At 44.9% G+C, this 12449-nt stretch overlaps 1 protein-coding gene across 3 annotated transcripts in view; it reads left to right on the top strand.

Annotated features, from left to right (window-relative positions):
• Nucleotides 1-12449, top strand: part of prkx (protein kinase X-linked) — a 97761-nt gene that overhangs the window by 43119 nt on the left and 42193 nt on the right. The window lies entirely within an intron of this gene.

Below are 12449 nucleotides of genomic sequence, written 5' to 3'. Positions count from 1 at the left end.
TCCACTCCAGGGATCCCCAGCGATGGTAAATCGCCACCGCGCCCGCGGTAGATGTTGGCCGCGGGCTGGCGGTGGAAGCTTCTTCTACTCCCCGGGTCCCAAACGTGAGATCCCGGGCTGTAGATGCCGCGCCAGCTGGAGCTATGCAGACCGCGGCTTCAGGCTGCCGGCTGCCATGGGCCAGCGAAACGGAGCACTCCCCTCCAGCGAGCCCCAGCGAGGGCTCGCCCGCTCCACGCCGAGAGTCCGCGCTGCGCCCACCGCTGAAGCCCCGGGCGCGTCTCCAGGAAAGGCAGCGCCGATTTTTGTTGTTAGGCCACGGGGGAGGCGACCTGGAAAAAGTCGCCTCTCCATGGAGGAGGCGACCAAAGCGGTTTCCCCCTCACCCCCCCACACCACCCCCAACACAAAACGCACAGAGGAACATTAAAAACATACATTAAAACATACTAAAAAAAAAAAAAAAAAGTAGAAAAGAACGGACACGCTGCTGATAGGGCGCCGGGTTGCAGCGCCCCCACTGTGTGCAAGTAGATAAGAGATGGTCATGGCATCGTGTTCGGCACAGACATTGTGGGCTGAAGGACCCGTACTGTTACATGTAAGCATAAAGAAACAAATTATACATAACATTTTTAAAAGACTCTGCAAAGAAATAAACAAGACATTAGTGCAAAAGCATAATTGGAATAAAATAAGGCCACAGTATTGCAAGATGTCAGTCGCTGTGTTCTGTTGTAGGATATTGGGTCGTACAGGTTAGTTCATGACCCTTTTGGTTGTAGGAAAGTAGCTGTTCCGTAACCTGGTGTTGTGGGACTTTGGGCTTCCATATCTCCTCCCCAATGGTAGCAGTGAGGAAAGTGCATGACCCGGATGGTAGGAATCCTTGATGATGGATGCAATAGCCATGAGGCAGCACTTTGTAGATTCTTTTGATGGCTGGGATTCTTCGGATGCCTCTAATGGAAACCATTCATTAAAGGCTCTAAATCTATACTTTGTTCTGTCAAAGCTCCTACTCAGTGCAACAGAACAGAAATAAGTACTCCAATAATCCAGTATTCTTAGGATTTTGGTGATGACATGCTGGGAGACTGTCTGAACTATTCTTTTTTTAACTCATGATACAGCAGGGATTTCATTTCCTTTTTTTACTTATATAGTTTTAAGGCTTTTTAGCCCACCGAGTCTGCGCCGACCAGCGATCCCTGCATATTAACATTATCCTACACATACTAGGGCCAATGTTTATGTTTACCAAGCCAATTTACCCACATACCTGTACGTCTTTGGAGTGTGGGAGGAAACCGAAGATGTCGGAGAAAACCCACGTGGTCACGGGGAGAATGTTCAAACTCCATACAAACAGCACCTGTAGTGAAGGTGGAACCTGGGTCTGCGGCGCTGCAAGCATTGTAAGGCAGCGACTTTACTGCTGCATCACCGTCCCCTAAATTTTAATTTGTATTAGTAATTTAGTAATCAGTAAAACATTTTTCAGTGAACCAGCTGAGTTTAGTTTTTTATTGTCATGCAAAACCTGGTGAGTTTAAAGGGAGTATGAGAAACACGGGCCTTATAACAGGGGGTCTCCAATAGTCCAAATTTATAGGGACTAATAGGCAGGTTGTAGGAAACATTGGAATGGGACTCTGGTGAAAGTGTCGGGATTTCAAAAAAAAAAAGGGTCATGGACTATTGGAGTTTCACAGTTCAGTTGACTAAGAAGCTCATTCCTAGACAAGTTATATCACTTCTGTTATGCCACCAAAGCACTTTCATGTTATGATAATTCTTCCTCTATTACTGTTATACTGATTGTCATTGAGAAATACAGTTGTATAAAGCACTGTTTTAATTGGAGTTTGCCTTTTGTTACTGCAAGCGTTTGTAGGCACTTAATATTTTATATATAATATTTATTTTTGCTTCAAAATGTATCAAGTAAGAACTTTGAAGGCCTGTCCCACTATGGCGACGTAATTTACGAGTTTAGAAGAGTTTGCGCTCGCCACAAACTCGCAGCATGGTCGACACGTGGTCCTAGGAGGTCACTGTAACTCTCCTTCATGCTGGAATTCTCTGCCTCAGAGGGCGGTGGAGGCGGGTTCTCTGGATGCTTTCAAGAGAGAGCTAGATAGGGCTCTTAAAAATAGCGGAATTAGGGGATATGGGGAGAAGACAGGAACGGGGTACTGATTGGGGATGATCAGCCATGATCACATTGAATGGCGGTGCTGGCTCGAGGGGCCGAATGGCCTACTCCTGCACCTATTGTCTATTGAGAGAAGTTTGCGCATACTCGCGGCCTCAGTTTGGCCGAGGAAAATGTTTCAATATGCTCAAAATGTGAAATGCACGCTAAACTTTATTGAACGTTGTCTGGCTTCTTAAAAAATTCTCCCCTTCTCCCCTTCTCCCCCCCCCCCCCCCCCTTTTTAAAGGGCTAAGTACACTGTGCCAGCCGTCTTTGACCTTCCTGTTCAAAGCGGGTTTCACCTTGGCTTTGCATCGTGTGAATTTCAGACAGTGCTCCCCCGCTTTCCCTGGCCCCCGCCTTTGCTCTGTGTGTGTGATCTTCTCAGGAAGTAGAGGTGCTGATGTGCTTTCTTTATAATTGCATCAGTGTTCTCGGACCAGGAGAGATCTTTGAAAATATGCACGCCCAGGAATTTTAAATTCTTGACCCTTTCCACCATCGACCCGTTGATATAAACGGGACTATGGGTCCCCATCCTACCCCTTCCAAAGTCCACAATCAGTTCCTTGGTTTTGCTGGTGTTGAGAGCCAGGTTATTGTGCTGGCACCATTTTGTCAATCGGTCGATCTCACTTCTATTCCCTGACTCGTCCCCATCAGTGGTGTCTTCGGCGAACTTGATGATAGAGTTCGCACAATGTCCGGCTATGCAGTCATGAGTATAGAGTGAGTACAGCAGGGGGCTGAGCACGCAGCCTTGAGGTGCTCCCATGCTGATTGTTATCGTGGACGACACATTTCCGCCAATACTGGTCTGTGAATGAGGAAGTGAAGGATGCAATTGCAAAGGGATATGCAGAGACCCAGACCTGAGAGATTGGTAACCAGCTTGGAGGTGATGATGGTATTAAATGCCGAGCTGTAGTCGAGGAATAACAGCCTGACATATGAGTTTTTGTTGTCCAAGTGGTCCAGCGCGGAGTGGAGAGCTAGTGAGATCGCATCCACCGTTGATCTATTTTGGCGGTAAGTGAACTGCAGTGGGTCCAGGTTTTTATCGAGGTGTGAGTTGATTTGCACCATGATCAGCCTCTCAAAGCACTTCATCACCACAGGCGTTAGTGCCACTGGTCGATAGTCGTTGAGGCACGTCACCTTGCTCTTCTTGGGCACCGGTATTATTGATGACCTTTTAAAACATGTGGGAACCTCAGACCTCAGAAGTGAGAGGCTGAAAATGTCCATCAAAACTCCAGCCAGTTGGTCTGCACGGGTTTTTAGAACACGACCGGGTATACCATCAGGTCCAGGCGCTTTTCAAGGGTTCACCCCTCTGAAGGTTCTAACCGTCAAGTGCCCCCGAGCTTGAAGGTCGAAGACAGTTGCTGAAAAGTCGCGTCAGTGGGACAGGCCCTTAAGTCTGTTCCACTTGAACTTTATTGTGTTTGGCACTGACAAAACTATTATCCTGTTCTACATGCATCATTTGATTATTAATTTGTTTTCATGATCTAATCATACTTGTCTCATTATACCTTCGGCATTTTACCATGAAATGGTACTTTTCAATACTCCATTTATCTACTATAATAATCAATATTGGGAATTTTGATTATTGGGACAACAACCCAGCAGATCAAAATACCAGCATGAAATTGTGACTTTATCCTTTCTTATTGGTAAAGTACACCACCTGCTGACTGACTTAAGTTATGGCAAGCTCCTTTGAAATTGTTTTTTCCAAAGACTGTCATGTCCAGTCCCACTGTAATGCACCAACTGCGGAAGCAATGTTTAGTTTGGAGATACAACATGGGAACAGGTCTTTCAGCCTGAGTCCAAACAGGCCATCAATCAGCTGTTCACACTAAGGTACACAAAATGCTGGAGAAACTCAGTGGGTGCAGCAGCATCTATGGAGCGAGGGAAATAAGCGACGTTTCGGGCCAAAACCCTTCTTCAGACTGATGGGGGGGGGGGGGGGGGGGGGGGGGGGGGGGGGGGGGGGGGGTTCAACGCATGAACGTTTGAATTCCTCCCAGTTTTGCTAGCCCTTGCTGTCTCCTCCCCTTCCTTAAACCCTCGAGCTGTCTCCTCCCATCCCCCCGCCCTCGGGCTCCTCCTCCTCCCTTTTTCCTTCCTACTCCCCCCCCCCCCCCCCCCCCCCCCCCCCCCACCCCCTATCAGTCTGAAGAAGGGGTTCGGCCCTAAACGTTGCCTATTTCCTTCGCTCCATAGATGCTGCTGCACCCGCTGAGTTTCTCCAGCATTTTGTGTACCTTCGAACTTCCAGCATCTACAGTTCCTTCTTGAACACAGCTGTTCACACTAGTTCTATGCTACTCCATTTTCTCACCAAGCCCTACACACCAGGAGTACTTTACAGAGACCAAGTAACCTACAAACCCGCACGTCTTTGTAATGTGGTAGGAAACCAGAGCACCTGAAGGGAACCTGCACAGTCACAGGGAGAACGTGCATACTACACACAGACAGTACCCAAGTTCCGGATTGAACCCACATCTCTGATGCTATGAGTCAGCAGCTCTACCAGCTGCATGATTATGCTGCTCGTTCAATGAATGAGGCCAAATAAAAATTCTAATGCAATCCATCTCTGGCTTGACATGTAATAGGAAAAAGACTGGATAACTTTGTGATTTCAGTGGCAGAGTTGACATGATTGGTGTGATTAGCAAAGAAAACAGAATATGAGATGCAATTCCAGCAGAGTCTTCCTCCTGACAAAATGATTAGAACCCTCCTTCATTATAAACAGCACATTTCTTTGTCCGTAAAACTTATGCAATGCCTCATGGCAACACCCTCAATTCTAGGCATTGATTCCTGCTGGATTATGCCATTATTTCTGCTAGGAACCCAAGGGCATTCATCACAAAACTAGGACAGTCCCGAGGACTGCCGAGGCAGCCACTGCCTTGTACCATCCATCTCCATGAGCACTAAATGGCAACCGAAACATTGCTGCAAGAAAATCGTTGTCAAATAATTCAAAAGAACGCACTTCTAAACAAATCTATGATTGTGCACAGTCAGTTCACCTCAAACAGCCTGATGTTTGCCATCTAATGGTGTGTGTAGTCTAAATGGGGTGTGCAGTCTGCTTTGAAGCATAATCGGCATACATGAAGAGACTATCGTGCTCTCTATTAGGAAACAAAAGAGATTTGATGAAAATAACCAGGAAGTTCAGGAGCTAATTGTGAATGCATTGCTTTTGTGGACTCCGCACAATCATGCCTCGTGTAGAAAAATGCCCAGATCTACGGACATCGATAGCCCAAGACTCAATAAATAAATTGTGATCTAAAGAACAGATACACTGTGAGGGGGGGGGGGGTAACCAGAGAAACCAAAACTTATCACCCATTGTGCCTGGATTCTTTAGTACCCAAACTGAAGAATATACCTCACTAAAAGGCAACGTTGGCAGCAAGCTTATTAAATACTGATGCTGGCAACACCGACTGAAAGCACCATTTTGAAGATTTTCTTAATGGAGACATTTTGATGAGAAATGGAGGAATGACTGGGTTGGGGGCAAGTCTTTGATTATGTTGGCTACTTTTTCAAGGCAGCATAAAGTACAGATGGAGTCGATGGTGGGAAGTTTGATCACTGTGATGGACTGGGCTACATCTACAACTCTGTGCAATTTATTGAGGTCTTGGGCAGAGCTGTTCGCAAACCAAGCTGATGTAATTGAGCAGTATGCTTTTTACAGTGCATGTAAAGAAATCTGTAAGATTCATTCGAGACATGCAAAATTTCCTCAGTCTCCTGAGGAAGTTGAAGTATTGGAATGCCTTCATAGAAACATAGAAAATAGGTGCAGGAGTAGGCCATTCGGCCCTTCGAGCCTGCACCGCCATTCGATATGATCATGGCTGATCATCCAACTCAGTATTCTGTACCTGCCTTCTCTCCATACCCCCTGATCCCTTTAGCCTCAAGGGCCACATCTAACTCACTCTTAAATATAGCCAATGAACTGGCCTCAACTACCCTCTGTGGCAGAGAATTCCAGAGATTAACCACTCTGTGTGAAATATGTTTTCTTCATCTCGGTCCTAAAAGATTTCCCCCTTATCCTTAAACTGTGACCTCTTGTTCTGGACTTCCCCAACATCGCGAACAATCTTCCTGCATCTAGCCTGTCCAACCCCTTAAGAATTTTGTAAGTTTCTATAAGATCCCCCCTCAATCTTCTAAATTCTAGCGAGTACAAGCCGAGTCTATCCAGTCTTTCTTCATATCAAAGTCCTGACATCCCAGGAATCAGTCTGGTGACCCTTCTCTGTACTCCCTCTATAGCAAGAATGTCTTTCCTCAGATTAGGAGACCAAAACTGTACGCAATACTCCAGGTGTGGTCTCACCAAGACCCTGTACAACTGCAGTAGAACCTCCCTGCTCCTATACTCAAATCCTTTTGCTATGAATGCTAACATACCATTCACTTTCTTCACTGCCTGCTGCACCTGCATGCCTACTTTTAATGACTGGTGTACCATGACACCCAGGTCTCGTTGCATCTCCCTTTTTCCTAATCGGCCACCATTCAAATAAAAGTCTACTTTCCTGTTTTTGCCACCAAAGTGGATAACCTCACATTTATCCACATTATACTGCATCTGCCATGCATTTGCCCACTCACCCAGCCTATCCAAGTCACCTTGCAGCCTCCTAGCATCCACCTCACAGCTAACACTGCCCCCCAGCTTCGTGTCATCCGCAAACTTGGAGATGTTGCATTCAATTCCCTCGTCCAAATCATTAATATATATTGTAAATAGCTGGGGTCCCAGCACTGAGCCTTGCGGTACCACACTAGTAACTGCCTGCCATTGTGAAAAGGATCCGTTTACTCCTACGCTTTGCTTCCTGTATGCCAGCCAGTTCTCTATCCACATCAATACTGAACCCCCAATACCGTGTGCTTTAAGTTTGTATACTAATCTCTTATGTGGGACCTTGTCGAAAGCCTTCTGAAAGTCCAGATATAACACATCCACTGGTTCTCCCTTATCCACTCTACTAGTTACATCCTCGAAAAATTCTATAAGATTCGTCAGACATGATTTACCTTTCATAAATCCATGCTGATTTGTCCAATGATTTCACCACTTTCCAAATGTGCTGCTATTCCATCTTTAATTACTGATTTTAGCAGTTTCTCCACTACCGATGTTGGACTAACTGGTCTGTAATTCCCCGTTTTCTCTCTCCCTCCCTTTTTAAAAAGTGGGGTTACATTAGCTACCCTCCAATCCTCAGGAACTACTCCAGAATCTAAAGAGTTTTGAAAAATTATCACTAATGCATCCACTATTTCTGGGGCTACTTCCTTAAGTATTCTGGGATGCAGCCTATCTGGCCCTGGGGATTTATCGGCCTTTAATCCATTCAATTTACCTAAAACTATTTCCCGGCTAACCTGGATTTCACTCAGTTCCTCCATCTCATTTGACTCCCGGTCCTCTGCTATTTCAGGCAGATTATTTATGTCTTCCTTAGTGAAGACAGAACCAAAGTAGTTATTCAGTTGGTCTGCCATGTCCTTGTACCCCATGATCAATTCACCTGTTTCTGGCTGCAAGGGACCTACATTTGTTTTAACTAATCTTTAATCTTCACATATCTATAAAATCTTTTAAGAACTTTGTGGGTTCTTCTTGCCTTTGAGGCTGCAGAAGTTATGTAATGCCCTCCAGGCGCTGTAGCCTGTTCAATGTGCTGTTGTCGAAGGCCGTGAGGTCTACCAGGGGGGCGGAGGACAGCGCAGTCGAAAATTACGTGCTGCACTGTTTGCTGGTCTGCTCCACACACAGGCTGCTGATGAACGCAGCCCCCAGCGATGCGTGTTGGCGTTGAACCGGCCGACCCCTGTAAGGAGCCGGTTCAGGGCGACCCACTCCTTGCGGGACAGGTCCGAGCTGGGTGGGGCTGTGGTGTTCAGTGCAACAGTGAATTAGGGAGGTCGCAAAGTCTGTTCCCAGCTGGTTCTTCATGGATGCTCCAACAGAGCATTGGTAATATTAATGCCAATGAACTTGAAGCTCTCAACCATTTTCACTTTGGTGTAACTGCATGCATGAGCAATATATGGTGGCCAATTAACCCACCAATCGCATCTTTTGGATGTGATAGGAAACCCACGATGTCACAGAGAAACGTGCAAACCGCCCAGACAGCAGCACAGGTCAGAATTGAATCCAGGTCGTTGCATGCAGTATTAGCTCTACTAGCTGCACCTGTAACATTAATAGGAAACCCTCTAATATCTTTCTCCATTTCACAATCAAAATCACCCCAAACTTTGTCATCAGTATATTGTGTGCAAAAACATTTGGAAACAAAGCTCCATTGTTGCTTCTTGATTGATTGATTGATTATTGATTATTCCTTTAATAATCCTTTTCAGGAAATTACAGTGCCACGACAGCTTCAAGACAAACATAACACCACGCTTTCATACATAACAAGTTAAAATACGTTAAAATACAAGTTAAAATACAATTAATTTAAAAAAAGTGCAGTTATTTATGCTCATTATAAAGTCTTATAGCAGCTGGTAAACAGGACTTCCTGTATCTCTCCGTTTTGCACATTGGTGCAATCAGCCTCTGACTGAAGATGCTGCTCTTGATCACCTTCAGGGCATGTAGTGGGTGAGTGGGGTTTGTCATTATAGAACCTAGTTTATTTAGAGTTCTGGCCTCTGCCACCTGCTGGACCGTTCGTTGCTCAGCCCCGACCACTGAGCCGGCCTTCCTGATTAGTTTGTCCAGTCTATTTTTATCCGCTATACGGGCGCCATCTCCCCAACAGGCCACAGCAAAAAAACAGAGCACTGGCCACCACTGAATGGTAGACACTGCACAGTAGGGGTTGGCAGATATTAAAAGACCTCAGCCTCCTTAAAAAATACAGTCGGCTTTGTCCCTTCCTGTACACCGCCTCCATATGACACTTCCAGTTCAGCTCACTGTCAAGCTGCACCCCAAGGTACCTGTGATTAGCGACCACCTCCACCTCAGTGCCCTTAATGGTGATCGGCGTTGCTTGAGTCCTCCTCCTCCCCCTCCTGAAGTCCACCACTATCTCCTTTGTTTTTATGGTGTTAAGATGGAGGTTATTGTGTGCGCTCCACTCCACAAAGTTACTTATAATAATTCTTTAATGTTAAGGAAAGGATGGGACTTGATCTAAAGCTCTGAAATGCAAATGATTTTTGGCAGCCTGCCCTTCTGTGACAATCTGGGTTCATGACAAGATTGTCCAGGCCAAGGCAAATATAATTTGCTGTATTTTAAAATAGGTTCTGCTGGCGAGTAATCGAATCTGGAGAAGGTTGTGAGGAATGTGGAATAACTGGGATTAGTGTCTGATGGTGTGGATTTCGTTCCGTTTCTGTACAACGCTATGATTGTTGCAAGTGACCTTAATTTTGTACATGTGCTGTGCTTATTCTAACACCAGATGGTGATATAATCCTCCAGTGAGGATGTCATACCTAATTACAAACCCTCCCATGTTGTGTGACTTCTTGTCTTCTACTTTAGACAATATGGTACATTTTATTTTGAAAATTGCTGCCAAAATCCCAACCAAGGATTTGAACATGCATCCTCTCCTTGAGCATCGTCATGGCCATGTATAGGCTGGCAAACGACTCTTGGAGTACATCTTCAAACGGTTTTGTGCTTTGTTAAAGCCTGATTATTCATATATTTATATCTGAAAACATGCTGGATCTTTAAAACCACATTGCTTGGTACCTAAGCAGATATGGATAATGGTGCGTGTTCGTCTATGACATCTATTCATTTACAATTATACTTGCAGTGCCATAAACCCAGAAGTGGATCTCCTTGGAGCTCAGATGTTCTCTAGTATGTTCAGATTTTTTAATAGTCCTCAGAAATAAATGACAAAAAAATGATACGTGTACTAAAGCATCCTCAGCTTTGTTTACTTGACAGTTGATAAATAATATCTGCCTCTAATATTGCATCAACTATATCAGATTATAATTTTTTTATCGTATTGGTAACATTCTCTTGCCCTCTTGGAAAACATATACAGGTACTGGAATCTTAGTTCATGTGTTGGCTCTGTAGAATAATGCTGGAGTTATTCAATGACTTTAACAGATGAGCAACATTGTATTCTTACTATTGCATGTCAAATCAGGAATGAAAATCTGAATTGTTTAGTTTCTTTGCACACTGCATTAACATTCGTGCTCTCATAAAACTGATGTGCTTCGGTGTCGCCTGAGGCATGCACTGTCCTGTTCCTCATCATAAACCAGAACCGATTGACCATTGCTTGAGCTATTATTCTTGAAAGTTGAAAATCTATAAATAACTGGAAAGTACTGATGGTTCAAGAAAAAGCTATTTCCAAATGCCAAAATGTATGCATCTGAAGTCGGTGCTGTAAAATTCTGTAAATTTAGAAAAGGGAATGTTGTAGTGTGTGTGTTTTACTTGTAACTCTCAAGCAATTGCAACCAAATGTAACTTTTGTAATTGTGTACCATATGCAAAATCATAAATTATTATTGATCTTTTCACTAAACAGTCATGTTTCCAGGAAGGAGCCAAATCATTCAACGAAACTTGACAATTATCGATGTGCACAATTAAAAAAATATTGCTGACTGACTTTCCTCAAAGATATTTGTACTACATTGATCATACAGCATTCATTTAAGGATAGTTTTTATTTGTGAATAAAGTATAATGAGACTTCCTGCAAAATAATGGTGATCTCTCACATGGGGGGGGGGGGGGGAGAGAGAAAAAATAAATGAATAGAGGGTTTCAGGAAATTTTACTCAGCCGTGATATTCTGAACATTTGGACATCTTGTTCTTGGTAGCTTTGCGGCATCTTGAAATCAGTCATTGCGACTTTTGTAACCATCATATTTATGTAGCTGCACCAATTGAGTGTTCATTCAGTGGTATTCCCCAAAGATATTGATCCCAATGACGAGACTGAGTACAGGTAGGAGATAGAGAGCTTAATAGTATCAACAACTTCTGCCTCAATGCCAGCAAGACTAAGGAACTAGTTATTAATTTCAGGAAGCAAGGTGGTGTACACGCCCAATGCATCAAAGGTGCTGAAGTGGAGATAGTAGTACACTTCAAGTTCCTAGGTATTAATATCACCAGCAACTTGTTTTGGACCAACCACATGAAGCTACGGTCAGGAAGGCACACAGCGCCACACTCAATTATTGTAAGAAATCCCCCTTAAGCGAAACGTCCTTCAATGATTAGTACAGCTTCAAGTAGTCAGAGTCTTAAACGTTATATGCTCAGTTGTAGTGAAATTTGGGTATTGGTAAAAAAAAACATTAATTGATTTCAATAAGGAATAACTTGCAGTAACCAACTGAACTGAGGCATTCCCTCATGATCTAGGGTGACTTGCATCCGTGAGTTCAGATGTGACCGATAAGATGAGAGCTGAAGGTTGTTTCCGTCTGTCCACCATTTTGTTGGCTATCTGTGTGTTCCTGATTCTCAACACCAATGCTCAAACACTTTGAGCAGTCATGGGCCAGGAATTTTCAGAAGAAAGGAGGAGTGTTGCTTTTTTTGTTTCAAGGAAGCTTTCAGTGGCGGCGCGACTCGCGTTGCAGCGGCCCCCACTGCCTGTCTGTCTTTTATTTTTATTTTTTGTCTAGTTAAATGTAGTTGTTCATGGTTTTTTTGTACTATTTTTAACTGTGTATATGTGGGGGGCGGGGGAGGAAGGGGGAAACTTTTAAAATCTCTTCCCTGCACGGGAGTCCCGACCTTTTCCCTGTCGGGTCTCCGTTGTCGTTTTGGGCCTAGCACCGTGGAGCGGCCTCCAACCGGAATGACCTGGGGGCTCCAGTCGTGGAGCTGCGGACTTACCATTGTGGGGCTGGCCGGCCTCGGAGCGTGGGGGAATGGTGGTGGCTCGCTGCTGCGGCCCGACTCTGGAGCTCGGAGGCTCCAGCTGCAGGCCGGTGGACTGTGACATCGGGAGCTCACGGGTCCAGGTGTGAGACCGCTTTTTGGAGCTCACGCAACGCAATTTCACCAGCCCGTGTTGCGGGGTTGGAACGACCCGGAGCGGGGCCGTACATCGCCCGGCGCGGCCTTAAATGGCCGTGGGACTTACCATCGCCCGCCTGGGGCTTCAACATCGGGAGAAAAATGATGCAGGGGAGAGAAAAGA

The sequence above is a fragment of the Amblyraja radiata genome, chromosome 6, assembly GCF_010909765.2.
Source record: "Amblyraja radiata isolate CabotCenter1 chromosome 6, sAmbRad1.1.pri, whole genome shotgun sequence".
Taxonomy (NCBI): Eukaryota; Metazoa; Chordata; class Chondrichthyes; order Rajiformes; family Rajidae; genus Amblyraja; species Amblyraja radiata.
The sequence above is the reverse complement of the archived record's forward strand: the minus strand, read 5'-3'. Positions and strand labels throughout refer to the sequence as shown.